Source organism: Arachis stenosperma, chromosome 9, assembly GCF_014773155.1.
Source record: "Arachis stenosperma cultivar V10309 chromosome 9, arast.V10309.gnm1.PFL2, whole genome shotgun sequence".
Lineage (NCBI taxonomy): Eukaryota > Viridiplantae > Streptophyta > Magnoliopsida > Fabales > Fabaceae > Arachis > Arachis stenosperma.
The window spans coordinates 21,203,164-21,220,531 of NC_080385.1; the positions used below are offsets into that span (position 1 = coordinate 21,203,164).

Sequence of the window (17,368 nt, forward strand, 5' to 3'; positions counted from 1 at the left end):
CATTAGAGCTCATGAAAGGCAGAAGTAATTCCAGTGGGATCTCTATGGTCTCATTTTGAGCCTCAGATTCCCATGGTTCCTTATTAGGGAACTCATTGGAGGCTAGTGCACGCCCATTGAGGTCTTCCTCAGTGGCGTTCACTTCCTCCCCTTCCTCTCCAAATTCGGCCATGTTGATGGCCTTGCACTCTCCTTTTGGGTTTTCTTCTGTATTGCTTGGGAGAGTACTAGGAGGGAGTTCAGTAACTTTCTTGCTCAGCTGTCCCACTTGTGCCTCCAAATTCCTAATGGAGGATCTTGTTTCAGTCATGAAACTTTGAGTGGTTTTGATTAGATCAGAGACCATGGTTGCTAAGTCAGAGTGGTTCTGCTTAGAATTCTCTGTCTGTTGCTGAGAAGATGATGGAAAAGGCTTGCCATTGCTAAACCTGTTTCTTCCACCATTATTGTTGAAATCTTGTTGAGGTCTCTCTTGATTCTTCCATGAGAAATTTGGGTGATTTCTCCATGAAGAATTATAGGTGTTTCCATAGGATTCTCCCAGGTAATTCACCTCTTCCATTGAAGGGTTCTCAGGATCATAAGCTTCTTCTTTAGATGAAGCATCCTTCAGCAGAGCTATCCAAAGACATCTTGGATAGTTCAGAGAGACCATCATAGAAAATACCTATGATGCTCCATTCAGAAAGCATGTCTGAAGGACACTTTCTGATTAATTGTTTGTATCTTTCCCAAGCTTCATAGAGGGATTCACCATCCTTCTGTCTGAAGGTTTGGACTTCCACTCTAAGCTTACTCAATTTTTGAGGTGGAAAGAACTTTGCCAAGAAGGCATTGACTAGCTTTTCCCAAGAGTCCAGGCTTTCTTTAGGTTGAGAGTCCAACCATATCCTAGCTCTGTCTCTTACAGCAAAAGGGAATAGCATCAGTCTGTAGACCTCAGGGTCAACCCCATTAGTCTTGACTGTGTCACAGATTTGTAAGAATTCAGCTAAAAACTGATGAGGATCTTCCAATGGAAGTCCATGGAACTTGCAATTCTGTTGCATTAGAGAAACTAATTGAGGCTTAAGCTCAAAGTTGTTTGCTCCAATGGCAGGGATAGAGATGCTTCTCCCATAGAAGTCGGGAGTAGGTGCAGTAAAGTCACCCAGCACCTTCCTTGCATTGTTGGCATTGTTGTTGTTTTCGGCTGCCATAGGTTCTTCTTCTTTGAAGAATTCGGTCAGGTCCTCAACAGAGAGTTGTGCCTTAGCTTCTCTTAGCTTTCACTTCAAGGTCCTTTCAGGTTCAGGGTCAGCTTCAACAAGAATGCCTTTGTCTCTGCTCCTGCTCATATGAAAGAGAAGAGAACAAGAAAATGTGGAATCCTCTATGTTGCAGTATAGAGATTCCTTGAGGTGTCAGAGGAAAGGAAAAGTAGAAGACAGAAGTAGAAAATTCGAACTTATCAAAGAAGATGGAGTTCGAATTTTGCATTAAGGAATAGTGTTAGTCCATAAATAGAAGGATGTGAGAAGAAGGGAAGTAATTTTCGAAAATTAAGTAAAAGATTTTTAAAAACATTTTGAAAAACACTAGTTAATTTTCGAAAACCAAGAGTGGGAAAGAGATCAGGTGATTTTTGAAAAAGATTTTGAAATTAGAAGTTAAAAAGATTTGATTGAAAATTATTTTGAAAAAGATGTGATTAAAAAGATATGATTGGTTTTAAAAAGATGTGATTGAGAAGATATGATTTGAAAAACATTTTAAAAAGATTTGATTTTAAAATTAATGACTTGCTTGACAAGAAAAGATATGATTCAAAAATTAAACCTTTCTCAACAGAAAAGGCAACATACTTGAAATTTTGAATCAAATCATTAATTGTTAGCAAGTATCTTTGAAAAAGGAAAGAAATTGATTTTGAAAACATTTGATTGAAAAGATATGATTTGAAAAAGATTTGATTTTGAAAAACTTTGAAAACTTGAAAAAAATTGATTTGAAAACAAAATCTTCCCCCTTGTGCCATCCTGGCGTTAAACGCTCAGAATGGTATCCATTCTGGCGTTTAACGCCCAAAATACTACCTTTTTGGGCGTTAAACGCCCAACCAGGTACCCTGGCTGGCGTTTAAACGCCAGTCTGTCCTTCTTCACTGGGCGTTTTGAACGCCCAGCTTTTCTGTGTAATTCCTCTGCTGCATGTTCTGAATCTTCAGTCCCCTGTACTATTGACTTGAAAATAGAACCAAGATCAAATAAACAAGGCATGCAAGATACCAAACTTAAATTTAGACACTAGACTCAAGCAAGAAACATAAAGTATTTTTGGTTTTTATGATTTTAAAATTTTTTTGTGCTTTTTTTTTTCGAAAATTATATGAAAATAGAAAATAAAGGTTTCAGAATTCTCAATTTGGATTCCAGGAATCATTGCAATGTTAGTCTAAGACTCCGGTCCAGGAATTAGACATGGCTTCACAGCCAGCCAAACTTTCAAAGAAAGCTTCGGTCCAAAACACTAGACATGGCCAATGGCCAGCCAAGCCTTAGCAGATCATTGCTCCAATAGCAAGATTGATAGAAATCAACAAGTTCTTGTGATGATCAGTTGAAACCTCGGTCCAATAAGATTAGACATGGCTTCTCAGCCAGCCAGATTTCAACAGATCATCATGAAACACTAGAATTTATTCTCAAGAACTCTGAAGAAAAAAAAATACCTAATCTAAGCAACAAGATGAACCGTCAGTTGTCCATAAACAGACAATCCCCGGCAACGGCGCCAAAAACTTGGTGCACGAAATTGTGATCACTACTTTTACACAAAACAATCCCCGGTAATGGCTCCAAAGACTTGGTGCGCAATACCATGGCATAAACACAACTTCGCACAACTAACCAGCAAGTGCACTGGGTCGTCCAAGTAATAAACCTTACGCGAGTAAGGGTCGATCCCACGGAGATTGTTGGTATGAAGCAAGCTATGGTCACCTTGTAAATCTCAGTCAGGCAGACTCAAATGGGTATAGTGATAAACGAATAAAGCATAAAGACAAAGATAGAGATACTTATGTATATCATTGGTGAGAGCTTCAGATAAGCGAATGAAGATGCCTTCCCTTCCGTCTCCCTGCTTTCCTACTGTCTTCATCCAATCCTTCTTACTCCTTTCCATGGCAAGCTTATGCAAGGGTTTCACCGTTGTCAGTGGCTACCTCCCATCCTCTCAGTGAAAATGTTCCTATGCTCTGTCACAGCATATGGCTAATCAGCTGTCGGTTCTCGGTCAGGCCGGAATAGAATCCAGCGATTCTTTTGCGTCTGTCACTAACGCCCCGCCTGCTAGGAGTTTGAAGCACGTCACAGTCATTCAATCATTGAATCCTACTCAGAATACCACAGACAAGGTTAGACCTTCCGGATTCTCTTGAATGCCGCCATCAGTTCTCGCCTATACCACGAAGACTCTGATCTCACGGAATGGCTGGCTCGTTTGTCAGGCGAGCACTCGGTTGTCAGGCGATCAACCATGCATCGTGTATCAGGAATCCAAGAGATAAACACTAGAGCCTTGATTGCTTGTAGAACAGAGTGGTTGTCAGTCACTTTGTTCATAAGTGAGAATGATGATGAGTGTCACGGATCATCACATTCATCAAGTTGAAGAACAAGTGATATCTTGGACAAAGAACAAGCGGAATTGAATAGAAGAACAATAGTAATTGCATTAATACTCGAGGTACAGCAGAGCTCCACACCTTAATCTATGGTGTGTAGAAACTCCACTGTTGAAAATACATAAGAACAAGGTCTAGGCATGGCCGAATGGCCAGCCTCCCAAATGATCTAAGATAGCATGAAACTCAAAGATAGCTACCAAGATTCTCAAATACAATAGTAAAAGGTTCTATATATAGAAAACTAGTAGCCTAGGGTGTACAGAGATGAGTAAATGACATAAAAATCCACTTCCAGGCCCACTTGGTGTGTGCTTGGGCTGAGCAATGAAGCATTTTCGTGTAGAGACTCTTCTTGGAGTTAAACGCCAGCTTTTATGCCAGTTTGGGCGTTTAACTCCCATTTTGGTGCCAGTTCCGGCGTTTAACGCTGGAATTTCTGTAGGTGACTTTGAACGCCAGTTTGGGCCATCAAATCTTGGGCAAAGTATGGACTATCATATATTGCTGGAAAGCCCAGGATGTCTACTTTCCAACGCCGTTGAGAGCCCGCCAATTGGGCTTCTGTAGCTCCAGAAAATTCACTTCGAGTGCAGGGAGGTCAGAATCCAACAGCATCTGCAGTCCTTTTAAGTCTCTGGATCAGATTTTTGCTCAGATCCCTCAATTTCAGCCAGAAAATACCTGAAATCACAGAAAAACACACAAACTCATAGTAAAGTCCAGAAAAGTGAATTTTAACTAAAAACTAATAAAAATATAATAAAAACTAACTAAAAGATACTAAAAACATACTAAAAACAATGCCAAAAAGGGTACAAATTATCCGCTCATCAACAGGGGCCAGGGGTTTTCATTATCTGGTCGTCCCTCACCTCCGTCCAGCCACCGCATCGTGCTGCCGCCGTTGTTCCTTCGAACAGCCACCTAATCGCGCAGCAGCCGTCGTTCCTTCGACCAGTCACCTTTGTTGCGCAGCAGCCATCGTTCCTTCAAAGAACCTCCTTCATCGCGCAGCAGCCGTCGTTCCTTCGAAGGTGCTCCACCACTGCTTGGTCACTTGGCGTCGCTGTCTCCCACTCTCCCTATTACATGTTCTGTTGAAGGTGCCGTCGAGCTTCTAGAGTTCCAAGTAATTTTTTTAGATGTGATTGTTTGATTGAATAACATTTGCATGTCTCTGTCTCTCTGATGAGCTTGATTGAGTAGTTGTTTGATTTTGTTTAGCTCTGTGAACTGAAGTCACTGAAGTGTGAGATGATGAACTCTGAAACTGTGAACTTTGAAACTGTGAACTCTGTCTCCTTGTTTTATTTTTCTTTGAACTGTATAGTGTGAAACTGTGAACTGAAGTGTGACATGATGAACTCTGAAATTGTAGTCCCTGCTTGTTTACTTATTACTGAACTGATTTTGCTTTGTTTACTGAACTGAACTTTGTTGTTGTTACTTGTTACCGGGTTAAAAAAAGTACTTTGAAAAATTGAGGGAAAAAAGCTTTTTCTGCAACAAACCCTCCCCTAAATTTGGTTTTTTATGCTCTGTTCAGAAATTATTGAATGATTATTGAATGTTTTGTGTTTTTGTTGAATGATTATTTGATTCTTGATTAGCACCGGATGCTCTGCTGTGTTTGTGTACTATTTTTGAATGAAAATTTCTGTACTGTGTGATTTTTTTGGGTAATTTAACAGGTTAGAAATAAACTTGCTGTTTAATAATATTTGTTCCATTGTAAATCTCGGTAGTTTCAATAGGAAGCAGATATAAAAAGCAGACCTTTCAAGTCTGTGCGAGTTGCTGTCTATGTCCTGGTAAATCGATTGCCAGTTAATGTTATTTCCTTTAGTTTTAATGTTAGATTTTGAAACTAACCCTAATTTCTTGCTTCTCAGGAATCAAAAATAAAAAATCAAAGAAATAGAAAAAAAGTAGGTATTATCAATTAAATTCAATTCTGAATATTATTGGATCAACATGTATTTGGTTTCAAACTTTCATTAATAAGTTCTTAATATGTATTTTTATTTTTGGTCATCAGTTTTGTTATTGCTTTTTTTGTTGTTCTGTATGGTGATCATATTTTCAACTAAAATTACTACCAGGGTTATATCCATTTGAAAGAAGTTACTTACTTCACATCAAGCATGGGTTCAAGCCATTGGTTTAAGACAATCATTCGATTAAGAAAATCAAAACAAAGCAGATCAAAGAAATCAAAGGTACAACACACTTTTTGTGTCAATTTTACCTTCATTAATAACTCATCTTATTCCAGGATTTCATTGTATGAGAGTCAAAATGATTATGTAAAACTATGTAGTACCACTATGTAGAGAGATTTGAAGTTCATGTGTGTCTTACTATCAAGAAGACCGATACAAATGTAGTACACTATGTAGTATCACTTTGTTTATTTATATTTTATTATAAAACGGTTTTTACGGTTTAACTACGATTCAACCGGTTGAACCTATAAACCAGTAAACTAGTAACTAAAGCGGTTCGATAACCGGTTCGGTTTTTAGAACCTTGATTATAATTTATGATTTAGGATCATGTTAATTTTTAGTCATGTTAATTTAGGGTTAAGTTAATTTAGAATTTATGTCTTGGTTATTATATAATAATTTAGGATTTATTTGTACTTGTTTGATTATTATTATTTGTGTTTTATTTTTACTTGTTTTTGTTAGATTGAAAAATCATGGGATATGAGAAATTTTTATTTAATTTTTGATATAAATTTCATTGGTTTGAATAATTGGTTTGTTTGGTGGGTTAGTTTGAATAAGTTAGGGTTTAGGGTTTTATTCAATCCTTGTATGTTGGTTTGGATGGATATTTGGTTTGGATAGAATCTTTGAAGGGTAGAAAAAATCAAATTTTAAGGGAGTAAGATTTTGATTGAAATTGAAAAATCAAAATTATGTTTTTGAAAGTTTTAGAATTATGTTTAGGATTGATAGATATTTGTGTTAACTGTGACATGAATTGGTTCCTCCTTAAAATTCTTATTTTAAGTGTTTTGGATTATTTATTATAATTATTTGTTATTCATACTTTTTCTCATATTTGTTATAATTATTTATTATTTTTTGAGTTTCTTATGTTATTGTTGGGTTTGGAAAACTTATATTTAATTAAATGATGATCAAACATTATTAAAATGTAAATTAGAAAATTATTAAAATTATTATTAAGTGTCTTATTAATAGCTTCCAATGGGTTGTTTGATATTTTTGTTAGTGTGCAGGAAGAAAAATAAAACTGTTATCTTGGCCCAAGTGATGAAAGCCCAGTTTGGTTACTAAATATGCTTAGCCCAATAATAGTCGTTCTCTTCAAGTGGCTGAATATTAAAAGAGAAAGGAAACCAAAGGAGCCTAAGACTCTCAAAACCTAATATTAATTATTCACTTCATGTGGCTAAAAGGCAAAGAAACTCAAAGTGACCCAAGGATTTCAAAAGCATGCTTCGTTGCTCCATGCCTTGGTTGTTTTCAACTCAATTAACTTTACTCATTGGTAACCAAAAGTCTGACATGTGACTTGATGCCTTGGTAACTGATAGCTAAAATTCAATTGAGTTTAATGTGCTTTGAAAGCTTCACATGTCTTGGAGAATGGAAGTGAAAATTCAATTTGATTGAATTCCACTTAATGCTTCCACCAGAAGCTTTTTTCCTTATCTCTTCTCTCTCATCTCTCTTTGTATTCGGTCACTTCAATCAGAAAAGAAGAAAATACAAGTTATCATAGAAAGTAAACAGAGAAGCTATAAAAGAAGAAAAGGCTAGGATGATGATAGCATTTGAAGAAGGAAGATCCGAAGCAAGGCATGGCAAGATCTTTGCCATTAAAGGCAAGATTTGAAAAAGGGCTTCAAGATTTTTGAAGCCAAAAATAGAAGCAATCTACCTCTGTCAAAGAGAAAGATCTCAGTTGCAAAATTTTATTTCCATTTTTGTTTATCAGAGAAGGAAGCTAGCCTCTGAAGCTACGAATAGGAAGAAGCAAAAATATAAGGAAAGAAGCATTCCTGGGTTAGAGATTCATCAAGGGCTCAGAGTGAAGGAACTTGATGAAAAGGGTTGAGAGAGGTGCATGCATGTTGGTTTTTGATTTTTCCTCGCTCTTCCCTCTGTCCGAACCGAAGCTGTTTTTGGGTTGGAGAAGAAGTTGCTTGGTTGAACCGGTTTCAACCTTGGAAGCTTCCCCTTCTATAATAAGGGTGAACGGCCAAGGGTTGAGATCAAGGAGAGAAAGTGAAAGCACAGAGTTCTCATACCTACCCAAGCTTCTTGAGTTCTTCTCCTTCAAAGATGTCCATTTTGTTTTCTTTTTCTTAGTATTGTCTGTCTGAGTCTCATGGTGAAAAAGACAAACATGGTGAGGTTTGTAAGAAAAAGCTAGTGAGAGAAAAAAGACAGTGATCAATATTAGAGAAAAAGTCATAGATGTCTCAGAGTTGATTTGTACATCTGTATGTTGTGTTTAATGATCCTGTGGGAATTCTCTTGCAAGTTGGGTTAGCACTTTGTGGTTGAAAGCTTGGTAGGAGTCCAAGTCAAGTTCAGATTTGGGGATAGAATCTGGATTTGTCCCAGATAGGATTGGGTAGATCGTAAGAAAGAATTGGTTTTTGTAATCTGATGATTATAGTGAAATTCCGTCACTGTTGTGATGGAGACTGGATGTAGGCTGCATTGCACTTAACGGCTAAACCAGGATACATCTGGGTGTGATTCTCACTTTCTCTTCTACTTCTATTCTATTTCTGTTGCGTTGGAGACAAAAATGAAAAATATCTTCTAATCCGTTATGAGATAAAAAGAAAATATCTCTTGACTTGTTATGAAACAAAAGTAGAAATATCTTCTGAAGTTTCTTTGAAAAAGCAGAAACTAATATTCAACAATAAGGGGCTAAGATTCAACCCCCCATTCTCTTAGCCATTGTTTACCATCAGTTATTATTTATTGGTGTTTGTTATGTTATTAATATATTTACTGTATTGAGTGTATTAATATGTTTAGAGTTGGGGAGTTTAATTATGTTTTGATTAGTGTTAGTAATATATTCGCTATGCAGACACGACGACAGGTAACAGAGGTAGGTCGAGTGGGTCACGTGGTCGTGGTACAGGGCAAGCTCCGAGTCTCAGCAATCTCAACCGCCTAGTGGGAACGGCGAAGTCAGCTCAGAGACCTTTGTGGTAGATCTTGATACAATTTGGTGCGAGACCGCCTCTGAGTCCTACAAGAATTGCCGCTTTGGGTTGGAGTCGTTCTTCGCTAGTGGCCTCCGTTCCTCCTTGTTGGTGGCTTACTCTATCTCTACCAATTCCCAGGAAGTTGTTGACATTAGGGAGGAGGTGTAGAAGTTGACACAGGAGCTTTACCAGCAAGCGGAGCAGTCTGAGCAGAGGTACAACGACCTTTTTGCACGCGTGGGAGGAGCTGTTGCCTTCAGCTCGGATTTGACAGAGAAGCTAGAGCAGCTCGATCGGTTACGAGAACAGATGGAGGAGTACAACCAACAGATGCACTGCTGGTTCCAGCGGCAACGCTGTTGGTTCCAGCAACAACATTGTTGGTGGGGCACCGACGTCAGCGCCTACTCCGTCGCCTCAACAGGGGGACCACGACGATTACCGGAATCTTTAGGGGTTTCATTTTTTTATTTGTCTACTTCATTGTATTTTACTTCTGTGGTATTTTATTGTATTCAGATAATTTATTTTTAATAAAATAATTTGTTAATTTCTGCTAATTTTAGATCTTTGCTAATAATTTTGTTAAAAAGAATTTTAATTTGACTACTAATTGTGGTTTAACTGTGCAAAAAAAAATAAAAAATAAAAAATATTACTGTAGGATTTACCATCAGATAAATTCGACGGTAACTTGGTGCCTAAACATGTGAAATGGCGTCAAAGTGACCGTCGGATTAATCCAACAGTAATCATCAACTCAGTCTTGACAAATCTATTTAAAAAATTGACGGAAAATTTGCTGATAATTAGTGTCAGAAAAAAATATGCCGATAAATAATTTTTGACGACGTTTATACCGTCAATTCCAAGACAATGATAAATCTGATGGTATTCAACGTTTTTCTTATAGTGATTTAAGATGCATATATAACAGTTGAAATGTATATTAAGTAATCTAAGAGTCACGCATCCTAAATAGAAACAACAACAACAATAACAAAGACTTGTCCCACTAGGTCGGGTCGGCTACATGAATCAAACGACGCGATTGTGCCCTGTCATGTATTATGTCCATAGAGAAACCGTTTACATATAAATCTCGTTTGACCACCTCATAAATAATCTTTTTAGATCTTTTTCTACCTTTCACCCCTTGTCTACATTAATCTTTATTTTTTTTAAAAAAATTAAGATAAATAAATCTGTTCATCAAACTATTTTTTTAAAAATATATTTGAGATAGATTTATATTACAATCTAATAGATTTACATATGATAAGACAAGACTCATATATAATTAAGCTTAAATTATTACGATCTAATAGATTTGCTTCTGTTTTATTTTGTTAGGTAAAAACTATGAATAGACCAAAAAAAATGAAAATTTATGTATAACTATCTAACCATTTTTAATTAGTAATTTCGCATTTGATGAGTTCTCAACCTTAAAAATTCAACTTCAGTATTGCTATAATAAATATAAAATCGATTATGTTACGTGTATATAAAAATTAGTCATTAAAGTTAATTACTAATATAAAATATATGTTATAATATAAATACATATTAAAAATAAATTAAATCATATATGTATTTATACATAAATATATTAGTGACTAATTTTATTGACTAATTTTAATATTCGAATACTATTTTTGATACACAATACATTACTTGATTCATCATAATCGTACTAAAATAATTACATACCCCTCCTCATGATTTTACATTATTTAGAAAGAGAACGAGGTTAGATTAGATCTTCGGAATTTGAGATGAGGCTTACGTTGCTATCATTGAGTCTTGGCATCTTTCAGCTTCAGGTGACTTTGTCCATGGTTGACATGACCCAATAACAACAACACACTGCAATAATTCATCACAAGGTGGAAACACAAACCCAAAGGAGGGCGAAAAATGTCAAAACAAAGCTTTTTAATAAGTCTTTCTCATACAATAATTCTTGCTTTAGATGAGACTTGAGATTCGGGTGCATTAATAATTACTACATTAGTATCTGTTTATCAATAATTCATTAGGGCATGCCATGCAGCGATACAAATTCGTCTCTGCTTGTTCAATGGTTTTGAGATTAAACTCAGTGTGTAGAGAAAATCAGTGAAAAAAGAGACAACCGCAATGTCTTATCAAATTATTGAATACTTCAACAAAGAAGTCTTCACATAAAAATATGATATTATAAATTATTAAATAATTCAGTTAAATATGATAAACAGTTTGCAGTGATATCTTTATATAAATATATTTTTATTGAAATATTTTCCATAATAAAATATAGATATATATTAATAATTTAATTTTAATATATTAATAATATAAAATATTTTATATAATTATATTAAATTATATTTATTTTTTAAATAATTATTTATATAATTACTATAAAAAATAATTATTTTTATTAATATAATAAAATATAATTAAACATATAAAATTATTTTACTCTCACAGCACATTAAAATTAAATTTATAAACTAATGGTAAAGTAAGAATAAAAAAATACGAGCACCAATTTCTAAATTATTAATAATTCATCTTTGTAGGCCGCAGCACGTGATTTTGCGTTTCGATCAATGGTAAAATTGTAAACATTATGAGAATTTTAATATGTTTATTGAACATAATTAAAACTTTTTATCCTTTTATTTTCTTTTAGTACTTGCATTTGTATTAGGTATAAAATAATAAAAAATACTATTTATATGCTAAAAATAATTATTAATATATATATATATATATATATATATAGAGTTTAATTTTATTTTAATGTGTATTTATATTTTAACATATATTTTATATTAATGGTTGATTTTAATATACACATAATATTATCAAAAATAAATATATCAAAAACATAAATAACGCTTAATAGAAGAGTATTAATTTTGAAAATAAAATGATAAAACAAGAAATAATAATTAATAATTTTTTTTTAATTTTTACTGTCTATTTTACTTTTTACCAAGTTTCTAAATATTAAAAAGAAAACAAAAATTTTGACTAAATCAGTTTCGTATTTAAAAAGAGACCGAAACCGAATGACATAGATTGAGAAATAAAAACTAAGAGATTGAAATTAAATTAAATCTCGATATTATATTTAGTGTAAAATATGTAAGATTAAATTATATTTTAGTATCTTGTTAAAAAGTTAGAATTAGATTTAAAATTTAAAAAGTTAAATAAAATTTAGAACTAAATATTATTAAAATTTCAGTTTTTGTCTAAAAATATTTCAATTTCTTATATCTTCACTTTTTAGAGATATTAAAAGGACTAAAATTTTATATCACAAAAATAATTTTTTTAACTATCAAAATATAATATTAAATTTCAATCTTTCACTAATATATATATATAATTTGAGCATAAAAAATACAAGTTGAAATTAATTAGACCTATATATATATCAATTATGTAAATTTCAAAAAGTTAATAAATAATTAGTCAATAAATTAATTACTATTTAAAGAAATAAAAAAATTAAATTTTATAGTTTAGAAAAATAAAAATATTAAAAATTCGAATTTTGACATTAATTTAAAGATTTCGACCCTAAAAATAGACCAACAGAAAATCGATTGAACCAAGTCCAAGACCCACCCTATAAAACAAGCAACAAACTTTCTTTTCCTCATTTCATTCCTGGGTACGCTGAAAAAGAGAGAATTACGTTTAAAAACCCTAACCCTCCCTTCCGAAAATCCTATCCTCTATAACTTTTAATCCGGAGTTTCGATTGACGAGTTATTTGCAGTTATGTATTTGTCTCGAAATTCTCTTCAATTCTATCTGAACAAAATAGTAAAAAATTTACATTTCTCGCCCAGTTCTTCCCTTCCTCAATTTCGTACATTTTGAGACTGAGTATTGAGGAATTGAATGATTTTAATAGTTTAGGTGAACTCTAGCAGCGAATAATCTTTAGATTTTGTCCATTGATCTGGGGTAAGGTAAGGAATTGATGAACCCATGTGAATCATTGAATTAGTGAACCCTATGATGATTATAGTGATATTGTGCGAATTAGATTGTGTTCTTGTTGATTTGGAGTTCAATTGGGTAGTTTGAAACAAAATTTGGGTGATTAATTAAACTTGCGGAATTGGTCATTGGGGGCTTGGAGCTTGTGGAAGAGTGCATTTTTGAGGTGTTGTGAGTTTAGGGAATAATCGGCCAAGGTATGTTTTTGATTTCTCGTAGTTAATGTATGTTTAATGTCACATGAAAACTTAGGTTAGAAGACCTTAAGATAGGAATGAACTGAATAAATTATTGATGGATTGTGTATATGGTTTATGATGTGTGTATAAAGGATGAATAAATTTGTATGTGTTGGATTATGACTTTGATGAGTATAAAATAATGATGATTGTTGATGTGTTGAGGGTTGATGGTAGGTTTGTGAAATTGAATTGAATGGATTGGTTGAGAGATATATGATTCGATTTTGTAAACGGTTTATTATTGAAGTTGGTTGGTTTTTGGAAAAGATTTTATATTCAAATTGGTTTGATTTTGAAATAATTTGATATTGGAAATGATTTGAACGACTGAGAGGTATTTGGTTTAGCGTGGTTGGGATTCTTGAAGGGTGACAGAAGTTTGAATTGCTGTTGAAATTTCTATAAACATTGAAAATTTGAATGTTATTTTAAAAAGAAAAGAGATTATTATGTGGCTTTTATATTTTGAGATTAATATTGTTGACCCTTTGTCGCAAGATGTGATCGGATACTTTAACACCCTGGATTCTTCTATGAAATGTTATATTATTAAACATGGAATTTGATTATATGGAATATTAATTTATTGAGTCTGGAGTTTGACTCTATAGAATATTATATTTGAGATTGAAGTTTGATTCCATGGATATTATTTTTGAGCTTAGGGATGCGTGTACAGAGGGACTATCCAATAGTTAGCTACTAGGACATGTCGGGTTGGTTATATAACTAACATATGAGACTCATCAGCCATAGGACATGCATACATTATATGCATTTGTTTGTTTTGCTTGAATGTGTATTTTTTTTGGTTTGCTTAACTGCTTAATTTTGCTTATTTACTACTTGTTCCACTTGCTGTAATTGCACTTCTATCTGTGTTTTTCTTACTTGAATTGTATGTGTATGTTTTCTGAGAGACGCATCTTGGCGGACGTGTGAGGGAGGGGGGTTGTTCCACCGGTGATTTGCATTGGAGGATTGAAGGAGACAGAAAGTGGAGTGTTAGGTTAAAGTTAGATTCAAAACTTGAATACCTTAGATAACTTACTTAATTTCTGGTGTAGTTGAATATTTAAACTGAAATTTGAGTGTTGGAGTTCTAGAAATGCCTTTGTCTTTCGTGAGACCTTTTTTATTAACTATGCGGAGACCTTTACCGTGCTAAGAACTCCTGGTTTTCATTCCATACATATTTCTGCTATTTTTTAAATGCAAGTTGAGATGCATCTTGTTGAGCGTTTGGAGACTATCCTTACAAGCGAAGAACTGTCTTTTGGCCTGTTATATTTTGTTTTAGGCTATGTATATATGTATATAGGATCTCCGCATGTATATTTTGTATTTTGTCCCTCTTAAAGGTTGACTTGGAGAAACATGTATTTATTCTATAGTTTGAGTTTTATTTTGGATTGTATAAATATATATAATTACATACTCTGGCCAGCTTTAGCTTCACAGGTCGAGTCTGGAGTTTGATATCTGTATTTTGGAACTCTGATCTGTATATTATATTCTTAGCCTTCTTTTAATCTTATCTATCCGTTTTACGATTATCTACGTGAGTATGACACGATTTTCTATTTTCACTTTTACTTAACTTCTTCGTCAAGGCTTCTAGTAATAAAATTCTTTTAACTATATTTATATACGTCTTTTCTTTTAAAAGTCGTAATACCTCACCACCTCTACTTTACGATTTAAGTGTAAGGTTTTGTGTGGTAGAGTGTTACAAATTAAACATCTAATAAATTAATTAGTCCATATAAAAGTATATTAATCTAAAATAACAAAAAGTTAATTTTCAATTGTTCCCCATTTAAGTAGACATGATCTATTCTTTACTCCACTGTGTTGGTTAAAAATTGCTACAAATTAAAAAAGATTATTTGATCAATATATACTGGCATGCGGGTTGTACTGGGAGTAGCTACTTTGGTCTCTCTTGGTTATTTGGGGAATCAAACATGGTCCCTTTAGGTTTTAATCTTAAATATTATTTAACCCCTAAGCTTTTTTTTTTTTAATTGTGTTATACAAAATTTAAAAGGCAGTCACTGTTTAATGCCTGTTAGGACGTTATAGTAATCACAAAAAGAATCATAAAGAATATAAGAAGTATACTTTTAAATAAACCAAGTTTGACTTTTCACAATAATCATTTTAGAATTATTTTCACTTTCACACAATTATATGAGACCAAAATTTAAATCAAACAACCTCGTTTCTCTTCGTATATAACTATAGGCATTGATTTATTGATTTTTTTAGAGTCAATTTATTTATCTATTTGTTTCTAATTTTTATATTAAATCAAATTTCACAAGGTAATTATTATTGTATATATTAAGTTTAATAAAATAACTTTTTAAAACAAAACTAAAAAGCGCCACTTTACATTTCTAATGGCGCGAACCTATGTGATGATATGCATGGAAGTAGATGAATTATTTCAACCACCATTGATACAGTGAAATCCATGACTTTATTGTTAAAAATAATAAAAAGAAAGTCCACGTAACCATTGCCATTTGCCAACATGTGTGGCAGCTAAGCGACCACCACATTTTCCCTTTGAATCGTATTCCGAATTCCTACTACAATTATGAGCATAAAAAAGCATTATTCATATTCTTCCTAATGGAATTTTGCATCAATTTTCCTCACAAGTGGGTGGGACTAAAGCAGAAAATAAATTCTCCTTTTTTCTTCTAAGAAATTCCTAATATTATGATTCTTGAAGCCTTGCAATGCTGTAATATGCTTACTTTGAATTTTATTTTATCTTTTCCAAAAAAGAACATGTTTCTTATATTGTCAAAGTACATACTTATACACTTGTTATTTGTCAATTACGTACCCATGATCATAATTGTCTTGGAATATATAGTATTTTGCCCTTCCTTATGGAACTAAGTCGCACCTATATAAAATGTTTCCTTATTTTGGCTTCCTCCCTTGTCATTTTTCTCCAAAACACTAACTACTTGCTATAATTAGTAATCTAACAGAACTAACAAATTGAGCTAACAATAAACTGAAAATGATAACTGCCTAAGCTAACTATCAAAATGACCAAAGTTACTGATTCGAGGTATTACTTGAAACTGGATTGGATTTTGGTTCAAACGTGAGGTACAAATATCTAAAATTGAGGATTCTAATTCGTTCATTAGAACGGTGATTGTTCTGATCTTCACGTCTAGTCATTTCTTGAGGATGATTTTGAATAATCATGAACGATTAATTTTTTACAGAATAAAAAATTATCACATATTTTAATTGGTTATAATTTTAGTAATGATAAGTAATATAGTGGATAGAGCATTTGACTTGCTCTCCAAATTGAGTCGAATATAAATTATAAAGACTTGTATCTAAGTCGGTTCGATCCATTAAAAAAATCATACGAATTAAGTTTGATACTAATAGATCAACTTTGTGTGACCCAATTTTAAATTTAGCTTACCCGTTAAAAAGAATATATACGGACTTACCCAAATATAAACAGTAAGCAATTTATATCATGTGTATGTTACGAGTATATATCAAATAACAGATATTTATATATTGAAATTTTTTTTAAATATATTAATATATCGATATTTCAGTAATTTTTAACTGTTAATTTTAATTATAAAACATATATATAACTAAAATTAAGGATTAAAAATGATTGAAATATGGGTGTAACTATATATTTGAAAACTTTCCCACATTATATAGGGGTGAGGATACTTCTTGCTTCATGAGACTTGGTAACCTCGTCACTTGATTAGATAGCGTGAGAGGATACAAGAACACTAAAATCACTTCGTGTACAAGATGTATCTTTGATGCCAAAGCACAACAATTGCCTTATTTTGGTGTAGGTGAACTCTAATGGCCTTTATAATTTGGTGTTTAACTTTTGTTTAATTTATTTTTTATTTTAAATTTTAAATATTTAATAATTATTTACTTTTATATTTTTAAAATTAAATAATTATTAATAATTTTTAATAACTTAGATAAATACTTTTAAATATCATAATATAAACCTTTGATATATAAGTACTATTGTTTATTTACAACGTAGAGATGGTTGGGGCATTATAGTCTTTTACTTTCATATTTGTTTTGGTCCCGCGTGTATCAATTGGGTTATCAAAAGATGATTTTGAGATGTAATAAATTGCTCCTTATAAGATTTATTTTTTTTATTAAATAGATGATGTCACATGACAATTATTTTAT

General features: G+C 32.8%; 1 non-coding gene across 1 annotated transcript; it reads left to right on the plus strand.

Annotated features, from left to right (window-relative positions):
* Positions 1 to 686: 686 nt before the first annotated feature.
* On the plus strand, positions 687 to 794 carry LOC130952394 (small nucleolar RNA R71). The gene has a single exon (XR_009074575.1). It is a non-coding gene; the product is annotated as a small nucleolar RNA R71 (small nucleolar RNA).
* The last annotated feature ends 16,574 nt before the right edge of the window (positions 795 to 17,368 follow it).